Source organism: Moschus berezovskii, chromosome X, assembly GCF_049115385.1.
Source record: "Moschus berezovskii isolate FMDL1 chromosome X, NW_MosBer_1.0, whole genome shotgun sequence".
Classification (NCBI taxonomy): Eukaryota; Metazoa; Chordata; class Mammalia; order Artiodactyla; family Moschidae; genus Moschus; species Moschus berezovskii.
Window position 1 is genome coordinate 143,623,253 of NC_142488.1, and position 25,017 is coordinate 143,648,269.

The window sequence follows — 25,017 nt, forward strand, 5'->3', positions numbered from 1 at the left end:
TGGTCATAACTTTCCTTCCAAGGAATAAGTGTCTTTTAATTTCATGGCGGCAATCAGCATCCACAGTGATTTTGGAGCCCCCAAAAATAAAGTCTGACACTGTTTCCACTGTTTCCCATGAAGTGATGGGACCAGATGCCATGATCTTTGTTTTCTGAATGTTGAGCTTCAAGCCAACCTTTTCACTCTCCTCTTTCACGTAGTATTTGCAAAAAGGAGAATGTCATAGATAATTCTGAGAGAGAAACATGGCGTGCACAATCATTGCAATTGCTTTTTGTCCTGTTGGAAGAAAGTCTTCTTTTTTAAAAAAAAAACAGTCAGCTTTATTTAAGCATAATCAGCATGTAAAATATATGGAGCGCTTCACAAATTTGCGCATCGTCCTTGCAAAAGATAGCATTAAGTCGTGTATGACTCTTGTGATCCCATGAACTGTAGCCCACCAGGCTCCTCTGTCCATGGGATCATCCAGGCAAGAATACTGGAGTGGGATGCCATTTTCTTCTCCAGGGGAACTTCCTGACCCAAGAATTGAAACCAGGTCTCCCACATTGTAGGCAGATGCTTTACCAACTGAGCTAAACATGCTAATCTTCGCTGTATCATTCCAATTTTAGAAAATGTGCTGGCAAAGCAAACACTCCTTGCGATGGTTCTTCAAAAGAAAAGGTTAAGTGGGAGTCCTTTATCCATAGTTCATGCCGTGCTGCACACCTTTTTGGGAGCACCGGGACTGAAATCAGCAAACTACTTAAAAGTGACTTATGTAGTTACCACATTCGTCTTTCCCTGAACCCTTTACAAACTTCGGTGGGGGGGGGCACAGAAGACTGGTATTTTTTATCCCAGAGCTCATTCAATATTTATTGTTAGAGTTTCAGATTTTCCTTTTGGTCATCCCTAAGTTAGAATGCCTTTGGCTGTTGAAGGGGCTTGAGGATGGGAGATAAATCAAAATGAAGACACATTCCCAGTGATCCTATACCTATGAAAAGCCCTGAGATGTTTGTAATCAAGAAATCTGCTTCACTATATTTAACACAGCCTTTTCCAAATGTACCCAACCAAGGAATATTTAACTTTGACTTTTGCTGCAAACCTATTAACACCCTTTAGTGCTAGTGCTCTGTGGGAATAATGGACTCTAGGAAACCCTGGGTGACTTGCACTAGGCTCTGTCACGTATGTGGGTGATGGCATCTGCCCTTGGTATTCTGGCACTCCTGACGAATAAGATTTGCCAGCCGTTCCTGAGCAAGAAGCATACCCACAGCGAATTGCAACTCTTGGGACAACAGCCTGTGAATGTTTGCATTGATTTAGGTTCTGACAGGTTTGGAGGGAGCAGGAACTGCTGGGGTATCTCCAATGGGTTCCGGAAACTGCTCTACTAAGCTTAGCACTTTCTCTGCTGCTGAGATGAGGGCAGGAAGCAACTCCAGCTCCCCAAACCGAGAATGAGATTTGCTGACAGGGTCCCTTCTGCTCTTAGATGCTGCTACTTAGGGATCTCTCCCCTCCCCCTCTCCACTCAGTGGTTTCCAGAGGATGGACTTTGGTAACTGGGTCCTTGTCTTTGGAAAGGAGGGGGCCACCATCACACTTGTGGCAAGCAAAGAGACCTCCTCCTCTTCTAATGAAGCTGGGAAGGCATGTTGCTTCGGAGAAGAGTTAAAGAAAAGAGTTTCAGAATACCAAGAGTTGCTTACTATTTTTTTTTTTAAAGAATCATTTGCTGAGCCACAGACCAAATCCCAATTCCATGTTTCTGAGAACCCATCTTTATCCACTGTAGAAAAGTGAGTTTGCCTATGGTTTGACAAATTAACTTTCTTTAAAAGGAAGCAGTAAAAAATAATTTTCCCATACTGCAGAATTTTGAAATGCTTGGCTTCAAGTTTCAGTGATTTTTCTTTTCAATGAATATGATTGGAATTCTATTTAATACAGAATTTTTAAAAGTCAGCACATGTTTATATTGCATATAAAGTAGACATGACATAGACAGTTCATACCACATGTTTATTTTATGAGCCAGTAAAACCTCGTAAATAAAAAACTTGAAAGTTAAACATAAGCCTTTATTTAGTTGTGGTGTATCTCAGTCATTTTATGAAATCTTTGAATTAAGTGAGTGATTAATATAATCTTTAGTTTCTATAAATTTTAATATAATGTTCAATAAGCTTGCATCCCTACCCAAGTGATAATGGAAGCGTTTTAAAGTGTTACACAGATTTGTGATATCCAAGTCAAAGGATAAGTAATTACTCAGCTTTGTAAGGGACAGAGGAATGATTATGTAGAAAATCTAAAAGCCCTAGATATTTTAGGGAAGGAGGCACACAGAAATTGACACAAAAGTAACATGGGGATAATCTTGATTCAACTAATTACTTATGTAATCATTTGCAAATTTCAGTGCTTTAACCAATATTAAAGAATGATTACTTCATTTGTTCATTTATTCACTCATCCAAAAACAATCTGGGGGTAAAAGTGAGGAGGGGAGGTCAAAGAGAAGTGGGCAGTGAGAAAGAGCTTCTTTATTAGCAACACACTTTAGGAGCAGGGTGGACCGTGGCAGCCTTGAGTCAGCCCCAGGAGTCCCTACCCGAGGCCCAGCCTATCCCAACAGGCTCCAGACCCTGGTGACCAATTCCGGGGAGCCTGGCAGTTGAGTTACACAGTGTAATCCCACGTGGTTCAGACCCCTGCACACCAGTCTTCAGGCATCATGGACCTGTAAAACCTGTGTGGACATGGATTGCTCATGGCCAGCAAGTCATCTTCTTGGGGCCAGGGGATCCTTACAAAGAGTAGAAAAAAAGAACTGCTCTTTTTCTGGAATTTTGGAGGCTGTACTTTCTGTCAGTTCACTTCAGTCACTCAGTCGTGTCTGAGTCTTTGTGACCCTGTAGACTGCAGCACGCCAGGCCTCCCTGTCCATCACCAACTCCCGAAGTTTACTCAAACTCATGTCCATTAAGTCGGTGATGCCATCCAAACACCTCATCCTCTGTTGTCCCCTTGTCTAACTGTCAATCTTCCCTAGCGTGAGGATCTTTTCAAATGAGTCAGTTCTTTGCATCAGGTAGCCAAAGTACTGGAGTTTCAGCTTCAACATCAGTCCTTCCAATGAAAATTCAGGACAGACTTCCTTTAGGATGGACAGGTTGGATCTCCTTGCAGTCCAAGGGACTCTCAAGAGTCTTCTCCAACACCATAGTTCAAAAGCATCAATTCTTCGGCACTCAGCTTTCTTTATAGTCCAACTCTCACATCCATACATGACTACTGGAAAAACCATAGCCTTTACTAGACGGACCTTTGCTGGCAAAGTAATGTCTGTGATTTTTAATATGCTATCTAGGTCGATCATAACTTTTCTTCCAAGGAGTAAGCATCTTCTAATTTCATGGCTGCAGTCACCATCTGCAGTGATCTTGGAGCCCCCCAATAATAAAGTCTGCCACTGTTTCCACTGTTTCCCCATCTATTTGCCATGAAGTGATGGAACCAGATGCCATGATCTTAGTTTCCTGAATGTTGAGCTTTAAGCCAACTTTTTCACTCTCCTCTTTCACCTTCATCAAGAGGCTCTTTAGTTCTTCTTCACTTTCTGCCATAAGGATGGTGTCATCTGCATATCTGAGGTTACTGATATTTCTCCTGGCAGTCTTGATTCTAGCTTGTGCTTCATCCAGCCCATCATTTCTCATGATGTGCTCTGCATTTAAGTTAAATAAGCAGGATGACAATATTCAGCCTTGAGGTACTCCTTTTCCTATTTGGAACCAGTCTGTTGTTCCAACTCTTGCTTCCTGACCTGCATACAGATTTCTCAAGGGGCAGGTCAGGAGGTCTGGGATTCCCATCTCGTGTTGTGATCCACACAGTCAAAGGCTTTGGCATAGTCAATAAAGCTGAAGTAAATGTTTTCTGGAACTCTCTTGATTTTCCCATGATCCAGTGGATGTTGCCAATTTGATCTCTAGTTCCTCTGTCTTTTCTAAAACCAGCTTGAACATCTGGAAGTTCACGGTTTACGTATTGCTGAAGCCTGGCTTGGAGAATTTTGAGCATGACTTTATGAGCGTGTGACATGAGTGCAATTGTGCGGTAGTTTGAACATTCTTTCGCATTGCCTTTTTTTGGGATTGGGATGAAAACTGACCTTTTCCAGTCCTGTGACCACTGCTGAGTTTTCCAAATTTGCTGGCATATTGAGTGCAGCACTTTCGCAGCATCATCTTTCAGGATTTGAAATAGCTCAACTGGAATTCCATCACCTCCACTAGCTTTGTTTGTAGTGATGCTTTCTAAGGCCCACTTGACTTCACAATCCACGATGTCTGGCTCTACGTGAGTGATCACACCATCGTGATTTTCTGGGTCGAGAAGATCTTTTTTGTACAGTTCTGTGTATTCTTGCCACCTCTTCTTAATATTTTCTGCTTCTTTTAAGTCCATACCATTTCTGTCCTTTATTGAGCCCATCTTTGGTATCTCTAATTTTCTTGAAGAGATTTCTAGTCTTTTCCATTCTATTGTTTTCCTCTATTCCTTTGCATTGATCGCTGAGGAAGGCTTTCTTATCTCTCCTTGCTATTCTTTGGAACTCTGCATTCAAATCTTTCCTTTTCTCCTTTGCGTTTCACTTCTCTTTTTCACAGCTATTTGTAAGGCCTCCTCAGACAACCATTTTGCCTTTTTGCATTTCTTTTTCTTGGGGATGGTCTTGTTCCCGGTCTCCTGTATAATGTCATGAATCTCTGTCCATAGTTCATCAGGCACTCTGTCTATGATCTAGTCCCTTAAATCTATTTGTCACTTCCACTGTATATTCATAAGGGATTTGATTTAGGTCATACCTGAATGGTCTAGTGGTTTTCGCTACTTTCTTCAATTTAAGTCTGAATTTGGCAATAAGGATTTCATGATCTGAGCCACAATCAGCTCCCGGTCTTGTTTTTGTTAACTGTATACAGCTTTTTCATCTTTGGTTGCAAATAATATAATCAATCTGATTTCAGTGTTAATCATCTGATTATGTCCATGAGTAGAGTCTTCTCTTGTGTTGTTGGAAGAGGATGTTTGCTATGACCAGTGCATTCTCTTGGCAAAAAACTCTGTTAGTCTTTGCCCTGCTTCATTCTGTACTCCAAGGTCAAATTTCCCTGTTACTCCAGGTGTTTCCTGTCTTGCAACTTTTGCATTCCAGTCCCCTATAATGAAAAGGACATGCTTTTTGGGTGTCAGTTCTGGAATGCCTTGTATGTCTTCATAGAACCGTTCAGCTTCAGCTTCTTCAGCATTACTGGTCAGGGCATAGACTTGGATTGACCTGGTATTTAATGGTTTGCCTTGGAAACGAACAGAAATCATTCTGTCATTTTTGAGATTGCATCCAAGCACTGCATTTTGGGCTCTTTTTGTTGACTATGATGGCTACTCCATTTCTTCTAAGGGATTCTTGCCCACAGTAATAGATATAATGGTCATCTGAGTTAAATTCTCCATTCCAGTCCATTTTAGTTCGCTGATTCCTAAAATGTCAATGCTCACTCTTGCCATCTCCTGTTTGACCACTTTCAATTTGCCTTGATTCATGGACCTAACATTCCAGGTTCCTATGCAATATTATTCTTTACAGCACTCGACCTTGCTTCCATCGCCAGTCACATCCAACAGTTGGGTGTTGTTTTTGCTTTGGCTCCGTTTCTTCATTCTTTCTGTAGTTATTTCCCCACTGATCTCCAGTAGCATATTGGGCACCTACTGACTTGGGGAGTTCATCTTTCAGTGTCCTATCTTTTTGCCTTTTCATACTCTTCATGAACAGTATGAAAAGGCTGTACTTTACTGTTTAACAATATTTTTATGGTTAGACAACATTATGCCCATTGGTTTTCCTAGTGGATTGAAGTTGAAGTTGTGTTGAAACACCAGAGATCACAATAGCTTTTCTTTGGTCATAATTTGCTCTCCTCTCCTCTGTTGCAGTTTCAAGTCCACTTTCTCTGTGGTTCTAAGGAGTGGCACCCTGAGCTTTCCAATAGTCAGGGAATGCTAAACTTCACAGTGGCAGAGTTCAGGGGGCTGCATTTAAGAAAACGTATAGTTACTTTTACCCAGGTGCTCCCTTGCTATTTGTGACATTTGATTCCAGCTTCTGTGTCTCTGTTTAGTCCTGTGTTCCCTTTGTATGCCTTGTCTCTACTCCCTCCTTTCAACTCCCAGAGCACTTTGTATGAATTTAAATTGTGCACTTTCGACCTTGTAGTTAGTCATCTATTTACAGGTCTGATCTCTCAAAACATAGTTTACATCAACTTCATCTCTTTATCCCCCAGTGTCTTCCATAGAGTCCACACTTAGAAACCATCTATCAAATGTCAAATGGATAAATGGGATTCAACTTATACACAACTCCTCAGGAAAGATGTGTTATCTGATGAAGGGACACTGACCTTTGCTTACAAAATTGTGTCTACATTTTTACATAAGAGCTATTAAAGAGAACCAGAATATTAGGAGGTAGAATTTTCTCTTGTTGTGCTTTTCCATTTAACATGTTATCTTTACACTGTTTCTTACAGATGCACTATCTATTAAACTTTTTGCGTTTCTCATTCTTAATTTTTGGTATGACAAACCAACGCAGGGACTAAATGATGAAAAAAAGGAGTGGAAAATAATAGGGTAGAGGGAAAAAGTGTCCATTGATTAAACCTGAAAAGAGAGGCGACACCTAACCAGCTCTGTTAGCTCAGTTTTGCACAGCATTAGTGGGCAACTTTAAATGGGACAGAGTTGTAATGTGTCAAGGGTACTGTGTGTGTTAGTTGCTCAGTTTTGTCTGACTCCTTGTGACCCCATAGACCATACCCTCCAGGCTCCTCTGTGCATAGGATTTCTAAGGCAAGATTACTGGAGTGGGTTGCCATTCCCTTCTCCAGGGAATCTTCTTGACCAGGGATCAGATCTGGGTCTCCTGCACTGCAGGCAGATTCTTTACCATCTGAATCACCAGGACATTTTTCTGTTTAAATATCTGACTCTAGGAGACCTCAGGGACTGTTCTTAACAATGTGTCCTTGGACCTTGAATGAATCTTAGAGGCTTAACCTTGGTTTGATGCCATGGTCCACTTGGATAATGACAACAGCAAATAGCCAGATGGGCTCTAGGAGGTCTCTTGGGTGGGAGAGAGGTGTAGCAGGGGCTTTGGACCCATCATCTCCAACCACTGGAAGAAGGAGAGGTGGGAAGGAATGAATGGAACACACTTAAAGATTCTTACCACCTACAAAGCTTGGGTGCTGCTGTGCTTCAGCCTTGATGCTGTCTAGAGTCTTGACGTACACTGCACTGTCACTCTTTGCTATAGACCAGAGAGTCTCAAATACTCCAATCTTGTGTCTCACAAATCACTGTCAAAGGACTGGGTACTCACTAGGATAGAAACCAAACTCCTTTGTTTTTCAGCAAAGGGCATTGATGTGTTTAGACAGTCTGTCAGCATATTTATAATTTTTGGTGAGTTTTGAGGACATGATCAATTGCAGAAATGTTATTGGACATAGATGTGTGATTGCTATAGAACTTCAAAGTAATTTGTTGTTGGGCAAGGGAACCAGGACTGGGAGAAACATGAGATGTTCAGGCTTATTCCTAGTCAGTTGGAAGGTCACAGATGGAGAATGGAGGGGAGGGTGTGAGGAGGGTAGTTGGGACATGACTGATACGTGACATTTGCATATGAGTGAAGTGTTGAAAGAGGGCTAGTGCTAAGTCATGTAGAGGCTGTGTGCCAGAGAGGGAATGCTCAGACACAGCCGTGGACTCTCAGGGTGGCTTGGGCAAGTTAACTAGCCTCTCTGGACCCCATTTTCCTCATATATAAAATGGGAAAGATATTGTAATAGAGCCTGGGACGGTAAAGCATCTGCCTGCAGTGCGGGAGACTTGGGCTCAATCCCTGGGTTGGGAAGATCCCCTGGAGAAGGAAATGGCAACCCACTCCAGTACTCTTGCCTGGAAAATTCCATGGACTGAGGAGCCTGGTGGGCTACAGTCCATGGGGTCGCAAAGAGTCGAACACGACTGAGCGACTTCACTTCACTTCAATGTTATTCATATGTTTAACTTTTCTGAAAAGTCTCCTATCTTCCTACAGTTATAAAGCTTAATTCAGTAAATATGGTTGAATCTGAGCCCGATCCCAGTTCAGTTCAGTTCAGTTCAGTCGCTCAGTCGTGTCCGACTCTCCGCGACCCCATGAATCACAGCACGCCAGGCCTCCCTGTCCATCACCAACTCCCGGAGTTCACTCAAACTCATGTCCACAGAGTCGGTGATGCCATCCAGCCATCTCATTCTCCGTCGTCCCCTTCTCCTCCCGCCCCCAACCTTTCCCAGCATCAGAGTCTTTTCCAGTGAGTCAACTCGTCGCATGAGGTGGCCAAAGTATTGCAGTTTCAGCTTTAGCATCAGTCCCTCCAATGAACATCCAGGATTGATCTCTAGAATGGACTGGTTGGATCTCCTTGCAGTACAAGGGACTCTCAAGAGTCTTCTCCAACACAAAAGCATCGATTCTTCGGCGGTCAGCCTTCTTCACAGTCCAACTCTCACATCCATACATGACCACGGGAAAAACCATTGCCTTGACTAGACGGACCTTGGTTGGCAAAGTAATGTCTCTACTTTTTAATATACTATCAAGGTTGGTCATAACTTTCCTTCCAAGGAGCAAGCGTCTTTTAATTTCATGGCTGCAATCAGCATCTGCAGTGATTTTGGAGCCCAAAAAAACAAAGTCTGACACTGTTTCCACTGTTTTTCCATCTATTTCCCATGAAGTGATGGGACCAGATGCCATGATCTTTGTTTTCTGAATGTTGAGCTTCAAGCCAACCTTTTCACTCTCCTCTTTCACTTTCATCAAGAGGCTTTTGAGTTCCTCTTCACTTTCTGCCACAAGGGTAGTGTCATCTGCATATCTGAGGTTATTGATATTTCTCCCGGCAATCTTGATTCCAGCTTGTGCTTCTTCCAGCCCAGCGTTCCTCATGATGTACTCTGCATATAAGTTAAATAAGAAGGGTGACAATATACAACCTTGACGTACACCTTTTCCTATTTGGAACCAGTCTGTTGTTCCATGTCCAGTTCTAACAGTTGCTTCCTGACCTGCATACAGGTTTCTCAAGAGGCAGGTCAGGTGGTCTGGGATTCCCATCTCTTTCAGAATGTTCCACAGTTTATTGTGATCGACACAGTCAAAGGCTTTGGCATAGTCAATAAAGCAGAAATAGATGTTTTTCTGAAACTCTCTTGCTTTCTCCATGATCCAGCGGATGTTGGCAATTTGATCTCTGGTTCCTCTGCCTTTTCTAAAACCTGCTTGAACATCTGGGAGTTCACGGTTTACATACTGTTGAAGCCTGGCTTGGAGAATTTTGAGCATGACTTTACTAGCGTGTGAGATGAGTGCAATTGTGCGGTAGTTTGAGCATTCTTTGGCATTGCCTTTCTTTGGGATTGGAATGAAGACTGACCTCTTCCAGTCCTGTGGCCACTGCTGAGTTTTCCAAATCTGCTGGCATATTGAGTGCAGCACTTTCACAGCATCATCTTTCAAGACTTGAAATAGCTCAACTGGAATTCCATCACCTCCACTAGCTTTGTTCGTAGTGATGCTTTCTAATCCCAGAGAAGGTTTATTGCTTAAGGAGAAGAATAAGATAATGAAGATGTTTTCATCTCCAAGGATTTCCTATGGCAAGGGACCTGAAGACAGATTCTTACCCTAGTTTCTTTGTGATTTCAAAGAGGAAGGACAGCAATATACTCTCGGTAGTTGAATTGAAAAGTTTGCAGTATTTTTCAGTTCTATACTTAAAAAAAAATTCTCAGACTGTATTCATCAGATTGTAATTTGATGAAATCCTTTTTAATAGAGAAATTATAATTAATGTTTTAAATGCCTCTCCTTATTGACTTTACCAGAGCAGAGACCATGTACGTCATCCTCATTTCTGGATTCCCAAGTCTGGGGTGTGAAGTCAGCAGTCTGTGAAGGCATGTTGAATAAATGCAGTCCTTTAGCTTTTTAAGTTACAGTGCTTTCATATGTTCGGAGAAGGCAATGGCAAGCCACTCCAGTACTATTGCCTAGAAAATCCCATGGATGGAAGAGCCTGGTAGGCTGCAGTCCGTGGGGTCGCTAAGGGTCGGACACGACTGAGCAACTTCACTTTCACTTTTCACTTTCCACTTTCACACATTGGAGAAGGAAATGGCAACCCACTCCAGTGTTCTTGCCTGGAGAATCCCAGGGACGGGGGAGCCTGGTGGGCTTCCGTCTATGGGGTCACACAGAGTTGGACACGACTGAAGTGACTTAGCAGCAGCAGCAGCAGCTTTCATATGTCCGAGTCCTAAATTAATTGATATCAAGTCTAGGGGAAATCAGAAGAAAATCTAAAAGAGATACTACAAAAATCTTTGTATTTTTGCTTTATATCCATTTTCAGCTAGATTTTCAAAATGTCAGTCAGAAGATTACAAATTTCATGGACTAATAGAAAATGAAGGTTGATATTCAGTGTCATAGCTTGAAGTTTAGGGACCACAAAACAGTTTTAAGAGTACAAACTTTCCAGAATAAGTTCTGGAGATCTAATAATGTACAGCAATGTGACGATAGTTAATAATGCCATACTCGAAGTTTGCTAAGAAAGTAGATCTTCCATTCTTACTACACAAACACACACATACACACACACACCAAATATAATTATGTGAGGTGATGGATATGTTAATGAACTTGATGTGGTTATCATTTTATAGCTTACACATATATACCATGTATACAATTTTATTTGTCAATAATACCACAATAAAGAAAAAATAGAAATTTATTTAGGGAAAAAAACAGAACTCCTATCCGAACCCCACAGTAGATGACTCTCATTGCAAAGTGAAGTCTAGCCTTAATAATAGAGGTTGAAGGATGGGTCTGGGGAGGAAGTGCCAGATGGGCCATCCAGAAACAAAACAGTAGTATTGTCCCCATGAATCTTCCATCATTAGAGCTCCTTTTCTGCCTCTCAGGAGTTAAGGCTTCTAAGGATTGATATCTAGGTTTAATTCTAGGCCATGCTTTGGGAATAATGAAAAACATTGAGTTCTATAGGCTGACTAAACGCTAGTTAAAATCTTAAAAATCTAGTCTGCCACCTGGATAACTACAAGGCTCATTTGCTAGTTTTTTCGTTGTCCAGCTACAGCGATTAGCAAACAAATCGGGCACATCAGAGCAGCAGAGACTATGGATCAATTCTGCTTTTCCAAGAAATGAAGGCCTAGGAGATATTTTGTCCTTTTAGTGGAAATCAAACTGAGGCTGCAGTTCTTTTTGCCTGTCATGGAGTGGAAGTAGCCCTGGACAGTTAAAGTTATTGTGAACCAGAACTTTAAAAATGCCAGACACTTGGAGTTCATTTATTTTGTAAGTGCTTTCATAGGCCATTACCCATTCTTTACCCCTTTGAAGCCATTTAAGATATGCTAGCATTGGTAAGCCTCACACAGAATTCACTTTGAACATTGAATAGGTTGGATTTTTTTTTCAGCAGTATTTATTTTCTAAAATCCTAGGATTCCTGGGGACCATATCCCTTTGATTTTTGAAATTCAGAATTTCCATTTCTTCCATTCTGTCATCTGGGTGTATGAGACTGTGAACCTTGCAAAGAAAAGGGAGAGTTAACATTAGTTGGTGCCAGCACTCTCACACTATATCTAAGTTCTCTATATTGTATTTTGTACTTTTGTGGATTTAATTGGATTATACCCAGTGCTTTGTGTGTCTGGAGAAGAGTTCTAGGTACTTTAACATACAGAAAGCAGGGTAAGAGTCCTATGGCCCAAGAAAGCTTATATTCTAATACACACAAGGCACAGTGTGCATCATGTTCTTGAAAGGAAAGACTTTGGGGAGATCTGGGAAGACTTCTTAGAAAGGATGACATAAGACTCGAAGGCAGTTGGGTGTAGTTTTGAACTCTAATACTAGTCTCTTTGGATTCAAATCGCTGGTGTACCACTTACTAGATGGATGATCTCAGGCTACCTTCTTGTGCATGTTTCCTGAGGAACTCAGATGATAACATCAGATCAGACCTCATAGCAATGTTGTGAGAAGCAAATAAGTTGCTTACTGTAGAGATCAGGGCCTTTCCGTCAGTCTGGGATAGCAGAGGACCCAGGGAGAGGGCTTAGGAGGAGGGACAGGATTGGGTTGGTGGATTGGATCATGCTGTCTGAGAGGTGAGGATGGAGTGGAGTGGGCCAAAAGTGTAGATGGATGAATGGGATGTGGTTGCAGGGTTTGAGATGAAAGGGCCTGAACTTGAGGTCTGGCATGGATGATCAACAGAAGCAGGCAGGCCTGAGCCCCAGTGCAGAGGCAGATGCTGATCAGACTGGCCCAAATGGGGGCAGAGAGACAAGAGAGTTATGGAGGGTAGCTTGGCAACCTTCGTTTGCAGGACTAGATTGATGATGGTCATGCTTAGGAATTTGGTCCCAGAGAAAACTGGGATTTTTCTCTGCTAATATCTTGCAACCAAGGGAAGCAAATGTTGGGTTTGTTGATGAATGAGGAAGGGGCAGGAACAAACCTTAGGTCACCTCCTTGCTGTTGATCAGTCAGATTCCTAGGTAGCCTTGAGATTCAGGAGGACAGGGTTGTGGAAGGAACACTCAGTTTGACTGTGGACGAGGATGGAGATCATTTAGAGACTTCATGTACAACCCAGGCAAAGACTGGGTGATAGGATGTAGAGAGCTGTGTCCGAGTGGTGGGTGACCAGAGAACTCAGAAGTGTCCCATTTATTCAGATGCTGACTTCTCCAACAATTGGGCCTCCAAAATAGTTTAGAGAGCTTTCAGAGTAATCATCTCAGGATTTAATGAAAGAGAAATAAAGTGGGTGGTGTAGCAAGACATTTTCACTGAGGTTTGAAAAGCAATGTAGAGGAGACGAGGCACATGTGCAAAGACTCATTTGAATCCCACTTCTGTCAGGTATTACCTGTGTCCTGCGTCCTGTGTTGATATGCTCAGTCCTGTCTGACTCTTTGCGGCCCCATGGACTGTAGCCTGCCAGGCTCCTCTGTCCAGGAGATTTTCTAGGCAAGTATACTGGAGTGCATTGCCATTTCCTTCTCCAAGGTATCTTCCCAACCCAAGGATCTCTTGTGCGTCTCTTGTGTCTCCTGTACTGGCAGGCGGATTCTTTACCACTAGCACCTCAGACAAATTACGTCAGCTACAATCTTAAAACTTCTTTCCAGTTTTATTGAGACATAATTGGCACATAACATTGTGTAAGTTTAGGGGGTACAGCATAATGATTTCATATATATATAGTGTAAGTTTAGGAGGTACAACATAATGATTTGATATATATATATGTGAAATAATGACTTCAATACATTTAGTTAATATCTATCACCTCACATAGTTAAATTTTTTCCCCTTGTGATGAGAACTTTTAAGATCTACTCTCTGAGCAGTTTTCAAATATACAATGCAGTATCGTTGACTATAATCACCATGCTGTAAATCACCTCCCCAAAACTTATTTACTAAAACGGAAAGTTTGTATCTTTTGACCACTGTCACTAATTTCCCTCTCCATCTCCCCTCCATGCCCCACCTCTGGTAGCACCTAATCTTGTTTCTATGAGGTTTGTTTGCTTGTTTGTTTTTAGATTCCATATATGAGTGACATCATGCAGTATGTCTTTTTTCTCTGTCTGATGTATTTCACTTAGCATAATGCCTCAAGATCCATCCTTGTCAAAAATGGCAGGATTGCCTTCTGTGTTATGGCTGAATGATATTTCATGTGGGAAGTAAGAGTAATAGTATGTTATGCACCGAGCTGTTGTGAAGAATGAAGAGTGGTTCATGAAACACTGACACCGAGCTATGTGTGAATAAACTCCGTGAAACTGTGGCTCCACTGTGCTGGAGCCCTCAGCCTCTCCAAGCCCAACTCCTTGGGTCTTCTAGCCCAGTGCTTCTGCAAGATCATTGTGCATAGGCACCACCTGGAGCTCCAGCACCACAATTTATTTAGCAGGTCTGGTGCAGCCTGAGACCCACATTTAATAATAAAAAAAATTGTTTTTAGATTTTTTTAAAATGTGGACCATTTTTACAGTCTTTATTGAACTTGTTACCGTATTGCTTCTGTTTTATGTTTTGGGTTTTTTTTTTGGCTGCAAAGCATGTGGGATCTTAGCTCCCTGACCAGGGATTGAAGTTGTACCCCTTGCATTGGGAGGTCTGGGCTTTGCAATCAATGGGGCCTGGATTTAATTCCAATTCTACCTCTTTATAATTGTGTGAGCTTTGTTGAGTTCCTTAACCTTTATAAGTCTTGAGTATCCCAACTGTAATATCTGGAATGTGATACTGACATGTCAAAGTTTTTATGAGAATTAGCATATAGAAAGTGGCACAGAGTAGCCACTCAATAAGTGGCAGCTTTCATTAGAGATATATTAACAGCAGTGTAAAGTCAAAAGGACTGTGAGGAAGGTGCAATCTTCTCAAGGAGAGAACCCTGAGATCAAGCCCCATGCAGTCGGTCAGCCACGGAAATCTAACATGCCTGGGACATGTGGTATCTCAGGTCTGGATGTAGGGTTGGGCCATGAGGATGCCTAATGGATGTCACCATCATCAGCAATGTCAGGGGAAAGAGCCTGGCTCCATCGAGGTACTGAGCTGCACAGAAGCCTCGTCTACTCTAGCAGGGTGCAGCTGCCCATCTGTAGCAATGGAGGAGGGGGGTGATCAGATTGACACTTCTTGGGCATCTTTCTGAGCACCAAGATAAGGATATTGGCCACAAAAGGTACTTGAAGTCTGGGACCATAATGTAAAGATGAACTAGTAAAGACGCTGTGGGACTGGATGGAGATGGGGAGGTTCACAGAGATGAAAGGATAGCAGTCAAATGGGTGGAATGAACTGGAGGAAGGCAAAGAGGAGGGCTCCTAAATGTGCCACAGAAAGGGCGATGGTAGAGAGTGGTCAGGGGGCATCGCTGGGGAGGAGGCAGAGGAAAATGTCTGCGGTGGTTTCCGGTAATACCAAATATGCCATCATGAAAAATACTCTGTTTCACACGCAGAGAGAGAGAGCGAGCACAGCTCTTCACCCTTCCACACCTCTGAAGGGGCTGAAGTTAACTAGTAAGCACTCAATCACCAAGGAAAAACTGCCTTCTTGGCGGGGCTGCCTAAATCCCAGGCAGTTCCTGGGAGGCCTCATGAGCTAGTCAAGCGGATTTAGTTCTGTGTGAGCAGCAAGCAGAACTGCACTGGGCTTCCCCCCACCTTCCTCCTGCCAGTCGGTCAGTTCAGCTCAGCCAGGCTGACAGGTACAAGGAAGCCTCTGTGACCTCCACGGTGCAATAATGGCCTGAAAGTGTTTGACTTGTGTAAACATTTTTCAAATGTTTATGTGGAACTGGAAAGAAAACCAGAGAGAGTCTGAAGAAAAGCAGAATGTAGAGGTGAATGCATCTTTGGCTCTAATTGTGGTTTCCATATATTTGTTTCTTTTTCAAGTAAAAAGCTCCAAGTATTTAAAATGACATTCACGATATCATTGTGGAAGACAATCACGACGTGTATTTGGAGTTATAAAATTTGCTGCGCATCATCAGGGATCAACTCTGTCTTTCTACTGAGAGACACACACATTTTTCTATAAACAATTGCTCAAAAAAGTGGTCTTTCAAATTTCAATAGAATGCTGTTTTTTTTTAAGTTTATAGGAAGAAATGCATGATGGCATGCTTCATCAATTTGAAGTCATCTTCTCTCATTCGTATAAGGTTTATTAAATATATTTAATCAGTGAGGAAGAATGAAATTTTTACAATTCTCATGTAGACAATAATGTCATTAAATGTGTATGGCAAAAATATATCAGCTCAGTCAGTGGGATTTTCTAATTTATTTTCAATCAAAACTTTCTTCAAAAATTATAACTCACAAGATTATATGTCATCACTTGTTCATCCATCTGAAGGGAACATAATTTTCCAATGGTTAAAGTCAAGAATAGAAATTAACCTACAGTGGATTATGCAGTATGTGTACCACATACCATGCCAAATAAGCCCAGAAGGGCAAGTGGCAAAGCCACAATGCAAAAGAGACCCAGAAACAGAATCAGGCTTCCTGATTCCTTCGGGGTGTCCCTAAAGAGTTGCTTTTCTTTTCTTGAACATGAGTTCCTCCACAGGCTCTCCCTGCATCAGCCTGAGTGCTTGCCTGGGTGAGGTGGTGGGCAAGCCAGGCAATGAAGACAGTGAGTCCCATAGTACAGGCGCATACACAGCAACAGGTCAAAGGTCCACTCCTTCTGAGCTCGAAGCTGAGGTCTGTTCTCAGAATATCTTGTGACCCCTTCTGAGGACAGTGTCAGGTCAACTGTGTCCACTGTTGTATTCCCAGCATCCCACACTGTTCTGGGCAGAAAATGCATGCTGAATAAGTGTTTGGTGAATAAAAAAAATGAATTAAAAAACACCAAGTCCTGCCTGCCAAAATGCTGGTGAACAACTGTTCCTAAAGACAGACTGGCTGGAAAAAAAAAAGCAAACTCAGATCTGCAGAGAAATCTAAAAGTCTAAAAGTGTATCTCTTAATGATTTTGCACTTTGAGGGAATGCTGTCTCCAGGTCTCTTACCCTGAGGCAGTGAGGAATACTAAAAGGCAGAAGGTTCTTCCATTCTTCACCATTCTGACAGAATAGTTCAAGTTTCTGTACAGTGCAGTAAAAACTGGTGCTGAAAGAGATCTGCAATCCATTAAATTCCTAATCCTAGTCTTAGTTCAACTGCATCTGTGGATTGTCTGTATATCCCTCTGAAATTTTGCAATTCATTTAATCCCTGTCCGCACTATTCCTTAGAAGCACACAGATTTACGGCTGCTATCTACATAAATTCACTGATTCAAGGCCAGGGAATAAGCACTGCAGGACTAGAAGCTTCACAGAAGGCAGTACCAAAGATTGTTGTGTAATGGACACAGACACCTTCAACCAGTGAGTGGAAAGAATATCACAGGCAGAAAACAGAGCCTGAGTGAGGGCACCAAGGTGAAAGGTCATGGTTACATCAAATGGTCCTTACTGCTTCCTAGCATGTGATCTTGGGCGAGTTACTTAATCGTTTTGAGCCTCTGTGTCCTCATCTGTCAAATAAGAATAATACTAGCACCATTTCACAGGGCTGTTGAGAAAATTCACTGGCATACTGGATATCAAAGTGCCCACCCGAGTGCCAGATACTGAGTAAGACCACAATAAATGCCTATAAGCAAAGTGTGATAAGAGACAGAAAGCAAAATAGTGGTTACCAGGGACACAGTTTAATAGGGACAGGGTTTTAGTTTGGGATGATGAAAAACTTCTGGAAATGAAGAGTGGTAATGGTTGCATAGCAATGTGAATGTATTTAATGCCACTCAACTGTGGGCTTACAAATGTTAACCATTTAACACTGTTTAACACGGGCTCTCATATTATTTTTTTTTTAGTTTTATTTATTTATTGGCTGCACTGGGTCTTCGTTGCTTCATGGGCTTTTCTCTAGTTGCACAGAGTGGGGGTTACTCTCTAGTTGCAGTGCTCAGGCTTCTCATTGAGGCAGCCTCTCTTGTTGCAGAACATAGGCGCTAGAGCACAGATTCAATAGTTTCAGTGCTCAGTTCACAGGCTCAGTTGCTCCCATGGCACGTGGGGTCTTCTTGGACCAGGGGTCGAACCTGTGTCTCCTCCATTGGCAGGCAGATTCTTTACCACTAAACTACCAGGGAAGCCCTCTTGTATTATTTTTGAGAGGTGTTTCTTAATTTTGAATGCCATACATACTAATTAGAGCAGACTTTAAACATGCAAAAAAATTTTTTTAACCTCCCAAAGTTTCATCATCCAAAGACACGTCTGAATGTTTCTTGCCCCCTAGTCCTGTTTTCTGCACAGTATTTTATTTGTTCATCTGTATATCATGGTTTAAATGATTGGACTGATATATATTATACAACGTTGTTACCTTTTCCAGCTAGTATTAAAACAATAATTATTTATTCATAATACAAATTCTTCACAAACATACTTTCCAGTGGCCTCTACACTAGTTAAAAACCATATGCAAAGGTCATTGGAGAGTGTCACAAATGCTGAGACTTTCCATGAAATAAGAAACACAGTCTTGGGAGGATGGATAAAGGGGGTTTGAACTCCTAGTCCCAGGCAAATATTACCCTATTTCAAATTGAAGAATGCAACCAGTGTAGACATTCCACATGGAACTTCATTAAAATTCAACTGTATAACTCCTCAGGCAGAACAGGCCGAGGTGGCTAAGTCCTTGAAACTATCTGAATTGGTGGAGAGTTTGTTGGAAAGGTCATCAACCCTGAAATATGTAAGTAAATTCCTTAGTGTTGTAGTCCTTATGCACAGGCTTTCTCCACCCCTAGGTGTGCATCCAGAAAAAGTCCTGCTCTCGCTGCTCTGCTTCCCCGACTGCAGAGTGTTAAAATGCTGAGACTCTTTAAAGATGTCCAGGGATGATGGGAGACTGAACACAGTGGGCCTAGCTGAGTTGTGAAGTAGTTCTCAGGACGTGTTCACTTTGTCATTCAAGATTAAGCCTTCAGTGTCATTTAGTCCTAAACTGTTTGTGCACATGCTATATGTGTCACATGGACCCCAGACATGACCCCTGCAACGTGCTGCAAGAGCATTAGCAGCAGAAGCCTAGATTGGATCAGCAGAAGCCTAGACTGACATCCGAGACTGGCGCTTCCCTGGAGCCTGAACTGTGACTTTGTTGACTTATTTGCTTTTGGCAGTTATGAGACTGCGAAACAGAGTGAAGATTCCTTTGACTGTAAATCTTATCCCAACTGAACACTGATAACCTATGCCATCCTAATCATCATCCTAGAAAGTACCTGCATCAGTGATTCTCAACCACAGAGAGTAATCATAATCTATATACTCTGTGTTCTCTTGTGAACTAAAACTAAATGTGTGTGTATCTGTGTACACACACCAGAAAATTGGGAGTGACTTTGCCTCCCCAAAAGAGAAAATCTTTTCAAGCATGACTCACTTGACTTTTTTGATCTTTGCTTCCTTGGTGGTTCAGATGGTAAAGAATCTGCCTGCCAATGCAGGAGACTCGAGTTCTATCTCTGGGTCAAAAAGATCCCCTGGAGAAGGGAATGGCAACCCACTCCAGTATTCTTGCCTGGAGAAGCCCATAGACAGGGGAGCCTGCCGGGCTACAGTCCATGGGGTCTCAAAGAGTCAGACACGACTGAGCAACTTTCACAAAATTTGATGAGATTTTTTTAAAGGTGATTTCCCATTGATTTTGGTTTTTTTTTAATTTTTTTTATTGGAGGCTAATTATTTTACAATATTATATTGGTTGGTTTTGCCATACCTTGACATGAATCCGCCCTGGGTGTACATAAGTTGCCCCTCCTGAACCCCCCTCCCACCTCCCTCCTCCCCTTATCCTCCCTCTGGGTCATCCCCGCACACCAGCCCCGAGCATCCTGTAACGTGCATCGACCCTGAACTGGCGATTCGTTTCACATATGATAATATACATGTTTCAATGCCATTCTCCCAAATCATCCCACCCTCACCCTCTCCCATAGAGTCCCAAAGACTATTCTATACATCTTTGTCTCTTTTGCTGTCTCATATAAAGGGTTATCATTTGCATCTTTCTAAATTCCATATATATGTGTTAGTATACTGTATTGGTGTTTTTCTTTCTGGCTTACTTCACTCTGTATAATAGGCTCCAGTTTCATCCACCTCATTAGAACTGATTCAAATGTATTCTTTTTAATGGCTGAATAATACTCCATTGTGTATATGTACCAAAGCTTTCTTATCCATTCGTCTGCAGATGGACATCTAGGTTGCTTCCATGTCCTCGCTATTATAAACAGTGCTGCAATGAACATTGGAGTACATGTGTCTCTTTCAGTTCTGGTTTCCTCGGTGTGTATGCCCAGGAGTGCGATTGCTGGATCATATGGCAGTTCTATTTCCAGTTTTTTGAGGAATCTCCACACTGTTCTCCATAGTGGCTGTACTAGTTTGCATTCCCACCAACAGTGTAAGAGGGTTCCCTTTTCTCCACACCCTCTCCAGCATTTACTGCATGTAGACTTTTGGATAGCAGCCATTCTGACTGGTGTGAAATGGTATCTCATTGTGGTTTTGACTTGCATTTCTCTGATTATGAAGGATGTTGAGCATTTTTTCATGCGTTTGTTAGCCATCTTTATGTCTTCTTTGGAGAAATGTCTGTTTAGTTCTTTGGACCATTTTTTGAATGGGTCATTTATTTTTCCGGAATTGAGCTGCAGGAGCTACCTGTGTATTTTGGAGATTAATCCTTTATCAGTTGCTTCATCTGCTATTATTTTCTCCCATTCTGAAGGCTGTCTTTTCACCTTACTTGTAGTTTCCTTTGCTGTGCAGAAGCTTTTGATTTTAATTAGGTCCCATTTGTTTATTTTTGCTTTTATTTCCATTATACTGGGAGGTGGGTCTTGGAGGATCCTGCTGTGATTTATGTCAGAGAGTGTTTTGCCTACGTTCTCCTCTAGGAGTTTTATAGTTTCTGGTCTTACATTTAGCTCTCTAATCCATTTTGAGTTTATTTTGGTGTATGGTGTTAGGAAGTGTTCTAGTTTCATTCTTTTACAAGTGGCTGACCAGTTTTCCCAGCACCACTTGTTAAAGAGACTGTCTTTTCTCCATTTTATATTCTTGCCTTCTTTGTCAAAGATAAGGTGTCCATAGGTGCATGGATTTATCTCTGGGCTTTCTATTTTGTTCCATTGATCTATATTTCTGTCTTTATGCCAGTACCATACTGTCTTGATGACTGTGGCTTTGTAGAAGAGCCTGAAGTCCGGCAGGTTAATTCCGCCAGTTCCATTCATCTTCCTCAAGATTGCTTTGGCTATTTGAGGTTTTTTGTATTTCCATACAAATTGTGAGATTATTTGTTCTAGTTCTGTGAAAAATATCGTTGGTATCTTGATAGGGATTGCATTGAATGTATAAATTACTTTGGGTAGTATACTCATTTTTACGATATTTATTCTTCCAATCCACGAGCACGGTATATTTCTCCGTTTATTAGTGTCCTCTTTGATTACTTTCAGTAGTGTTTTATAGTTTTCTGTGTACAAGTCTTTTGTTTAAAGGTGATTTCCCATTGATTTTGGAAAAAGCCACTCAATACACAACTCTGCTATTCTGAAAGAAAATAATTATTACATTGCATAGGAAAATACTTTGCTGGCTACTTTTGGCCTTCTTTTTTTCGTTCTTTGTATATTCTTTTCCCTGTGTCAGTTTCTAAGTCTTTGTTTTAGAATGAATTACTGAGTGGAACAGATCAGTAATTAACAGGTGTCTGGAATGACCTTGTCCAGTGATTAAGGGAAGTCATTGGATATTTAGCAGTGTGGGTTTTTAAAAAAATAATAATTAACATTTATTTAGCATTCAGCATTTACCGCTATGCCAGAAAGACACGTTCATGTAACATGTAACAAGTGACATGTTCATTCAATCTTTACAACAAGCCTATGAAATGGTGGGTACTATTATTATTCCCCTTTTCCAGGCAAGGAGATTGAAACTTAGTTTAACTTGCCTAATCAATAGTGGAGACAGTACAAAATACTGCCCCTTATATTTATATAATCTGAGAATATATTTGGAAATTCTGGCAGGAAAATTTTTTTTATTTTTTTATTGAAGGATGATTGCTTTACAGAATTTTGTTGTTTTCTGTCAAACCTCACAATCAATCAGCCATAGGTATACATACATCCCCTCCCTATCCCACCCCTCTAGGTTGATAGAGAGCCCCTGTTTGATTTTCCTGAGCCATACAGCTAATTCTCATTGGCTATCTATTTTACATATAGTAATGTAAGTTCCCTGTTACTCTTTCCATACATATCACCCTCTCCTCCCCTCTCCCCATGTCCATAAGTCTGTTCTCTATGTCTGTTTCTCCATTGCTGCCCTGTAAATAAATTCTTCAGTACCATTTTTCTAGATTCTGTATATATGAATTAGAGTATGATATTCATCTTTCTCTTTCTGATACATTTCACTCTGTATAATAGGTTTTAGGTTCATCCACCTCATCACAACTGACTCAAATGTATTCCTTCCTATGGCTGAGTAATATTCCATTGTGTATATGTACCACACTTCTTTATCCATTCAAACAATATGGAACACTTCACGAACTTGCATGTCATCCTTGCACAGGGGTCATGCCAATCCTCTCTGTATCTTTCCAGTTTTAGTATATGTGCTGCCGAAGCAAGCACTGGCAGGAAAATTTAATGGTGTGTTTTGAGTGTCTTCTCTGTGTGGAGCTGGTTGCTGTTGGAAATAACAAAGACATATAAAGCATGACTGTTTTATGTATGTATTTATTTATTTTGGCAGAGTCTTAACCACTGGACTGCCAGGTAAGTCAACCAACTATTCTGTTATTGAAGTATTTTTATTTATTTAAATTTTTAGACTCATGTATTTAAATAGCTTGCAAACAAACTTTGTTGCCCCAATATATAGAAAGGGCTATATGAAAACACACATACACACATACTCTATAGTTCAGTTCAGTTCAGTTCAAATCAGTTCAGCCACTCAGACTTGTCCAACTCTTTGCGACCCCATGGACTGCAGCACGCCAGGCCTCCCTGTCCATCACCAACTCCTGGAGTTTACTCAAACTCATGTCCATTGAGTTGGTGATGCCATCCAACCACCCCATCCTCTGTTGCCCCCTTCTCCTCCTACCTTCAATCTTTCCCAGCAGCAGGGTCTTTTCAAATGAGTCAGTTCTTCGCATCAGGTGGGCAAAGCATTGGAGTTTCAGCTTCAGCATCAGTCCTTCCAATGAAAATTCAGGACTGATTTCCTTTAGGATGGACTGGTTGGATCTCCTTGCAGTCCAAGGGACTGTCAAGAGTCTTCTCCAACACCACAGTTCAAAAGCATCAATTCTTCAGTGCTCAGCTTTCTTTATAGTTCAACTGTCACATCCATATACATGACTACTGGAAAAACCATAGCTTTGACTAGATGAACCTTGGTTGGCAAAGTAATGTCTCTGGTTTTTAATATGCTGTCTAGGTTGGTCATAACTTTTCTTCCCAGGAACAAACGTCTTTTAATTTCATGGCTGCAGTCACCATCTGCAGTGATTTTGAAGTCCAGAAAATAAAATCTGTCACTGTTTCCCCATCTATTTGCCATGAAGTGATGGGACCAGATGCCATGATCTTAGTTTTCTGAGTGTTGAGTTTTAAGCGAAATTTTTCACTCTCCTCTTTCACTTTCATCAAGAGGCTCTTTTGTTCCTCTTCACTTTCTGCCATAAGGGTGGTGTCATCTGCATATCTGAGGTTATTGATATTTCTCCCTGCAATCTTGATTCCAGCTTGTGCTTCATCCAGCTCAGTGTTTCTCATGATGTACTTTACATATAAGTTAAATAACAGGGTGACAATATACAACCTTGATGTACTCCTTTCCCTATTTGGAACCAGTCCATTGTTCCATGTCCAGTTCTAACTCTTGCTTTCTGACCTGCATACAGGTTTCTCAAGTCAGGTGGTCTGGTATTCCCATCTCTTGAAGAACTTTCCACAGTTTGTGGTGATTCACACAGTCAAAGGCTTTGGCATAGTCAATAAGGCAGAAGTAAATGTTTTTCTGGCACTCTCTTGCTTTTTTGATGATCCATTGGATGTTGGCAATTTGATCTCTGGTTCCTCTGTCTTTTCTAAATCCATCTTGAACATCTGGAAGTTCACAATTCACATATTGTTGAAGCCTGGCTTGGAGAATTTTGAGCATTACTTAAATAGCTTGTGAGTTACAATTGTGTGGTAGTTTGAGCATTCTTTGGCATTGGCTTTCTTTGGGATTGTAATGAAAACTGACTTTTTCCAGTCCTGTGGCCACTGCTGAGTTTTCCAAATTTGCTGGCATATTGAGTGCAGCACTTTCGCAGCATCATCTTTCAGGATTTGAAATAGCTCAACTGGAATTCCATCACCTCCACTAGCTTTGTTCACAGTGATGTTTCCTAAGGCCCACTTGACTTCGCATTCCTGAATGTCTGGCCCCAGGTGAATGATCACACCATTGTAATTATCTGGGTTGTGAAGATCTTTTCTGTATAGTTCTTCTGTGTATTCTTGCCTCCTCTTCTTCATATCTTCTGCTTCTGTTAGGTCCATACCATTTCTGTCCTTTACTGAGCCAATCTTTGCATGAAATGTTCCCTAGATATCTCTAATTTTCACGAAGAGATCTTTAGTCTTTCCCATTCTATTGTTTTCCTCTATTTCTTTGCACTGATCACTGAGGAAGGCTTTCTTATCTCTCCTTGATATTCTTTGGAACTCTGCATTCAAATGGGTATATCTTTCCTTTTCTCCTTTGCCTTTCACCGCTCTTCTTTTCACAGCTCTTTTTAAGGACTTCTCAGACAAACATTTTGCCTTTTTGCATTTCTTTTTCTTGTGGATGCTCTTGATCCCTGCCTTCTGCACAATGTCACGGACCTCTGTCCATAGTTCTTCAGGCACTGTGTCAGATCTAACCCCTTGTATCTATTTCTGACTTTCACTGTATAATCCTAAGAGATTTAGTAGAAATTTCAAAATTATAATGATTTTTTGTCACAAATCAAATTTCTATTTATGCATGGAACTGTTCCTAATGGGTCTCTTCTGTCTGATGCTTTGTACCCTTATCTATTTACCTCAAAGGTATGTAGCTTTGCAAGAAGTCTTGATGTCTAGTAGAACACATCTTTGTA

At 41.3% G+C, this 25,017-nt stretch overlaps 1 non-coding gene across 1 annotated transcript; it reads right to left on the reverse strand.

Annotated features, from left to right (window-relative positions):
• Positions 1 to 22,400: 22,400 nt before the first annotated feature.
• On the reverse strand, positions 22,401 to 22,507 carry LOC129535389 (U6 spliceosomal RNA). Its single transcript, XR_008681650.1, has one exon. It is a non-coding gene; the product is annotated as a U6 spliceosomal RNA (small nuclear RNA).
• Between the last annotated feature and the right edge of the window lie 2,510 nt (positions 22,508 to 25,017).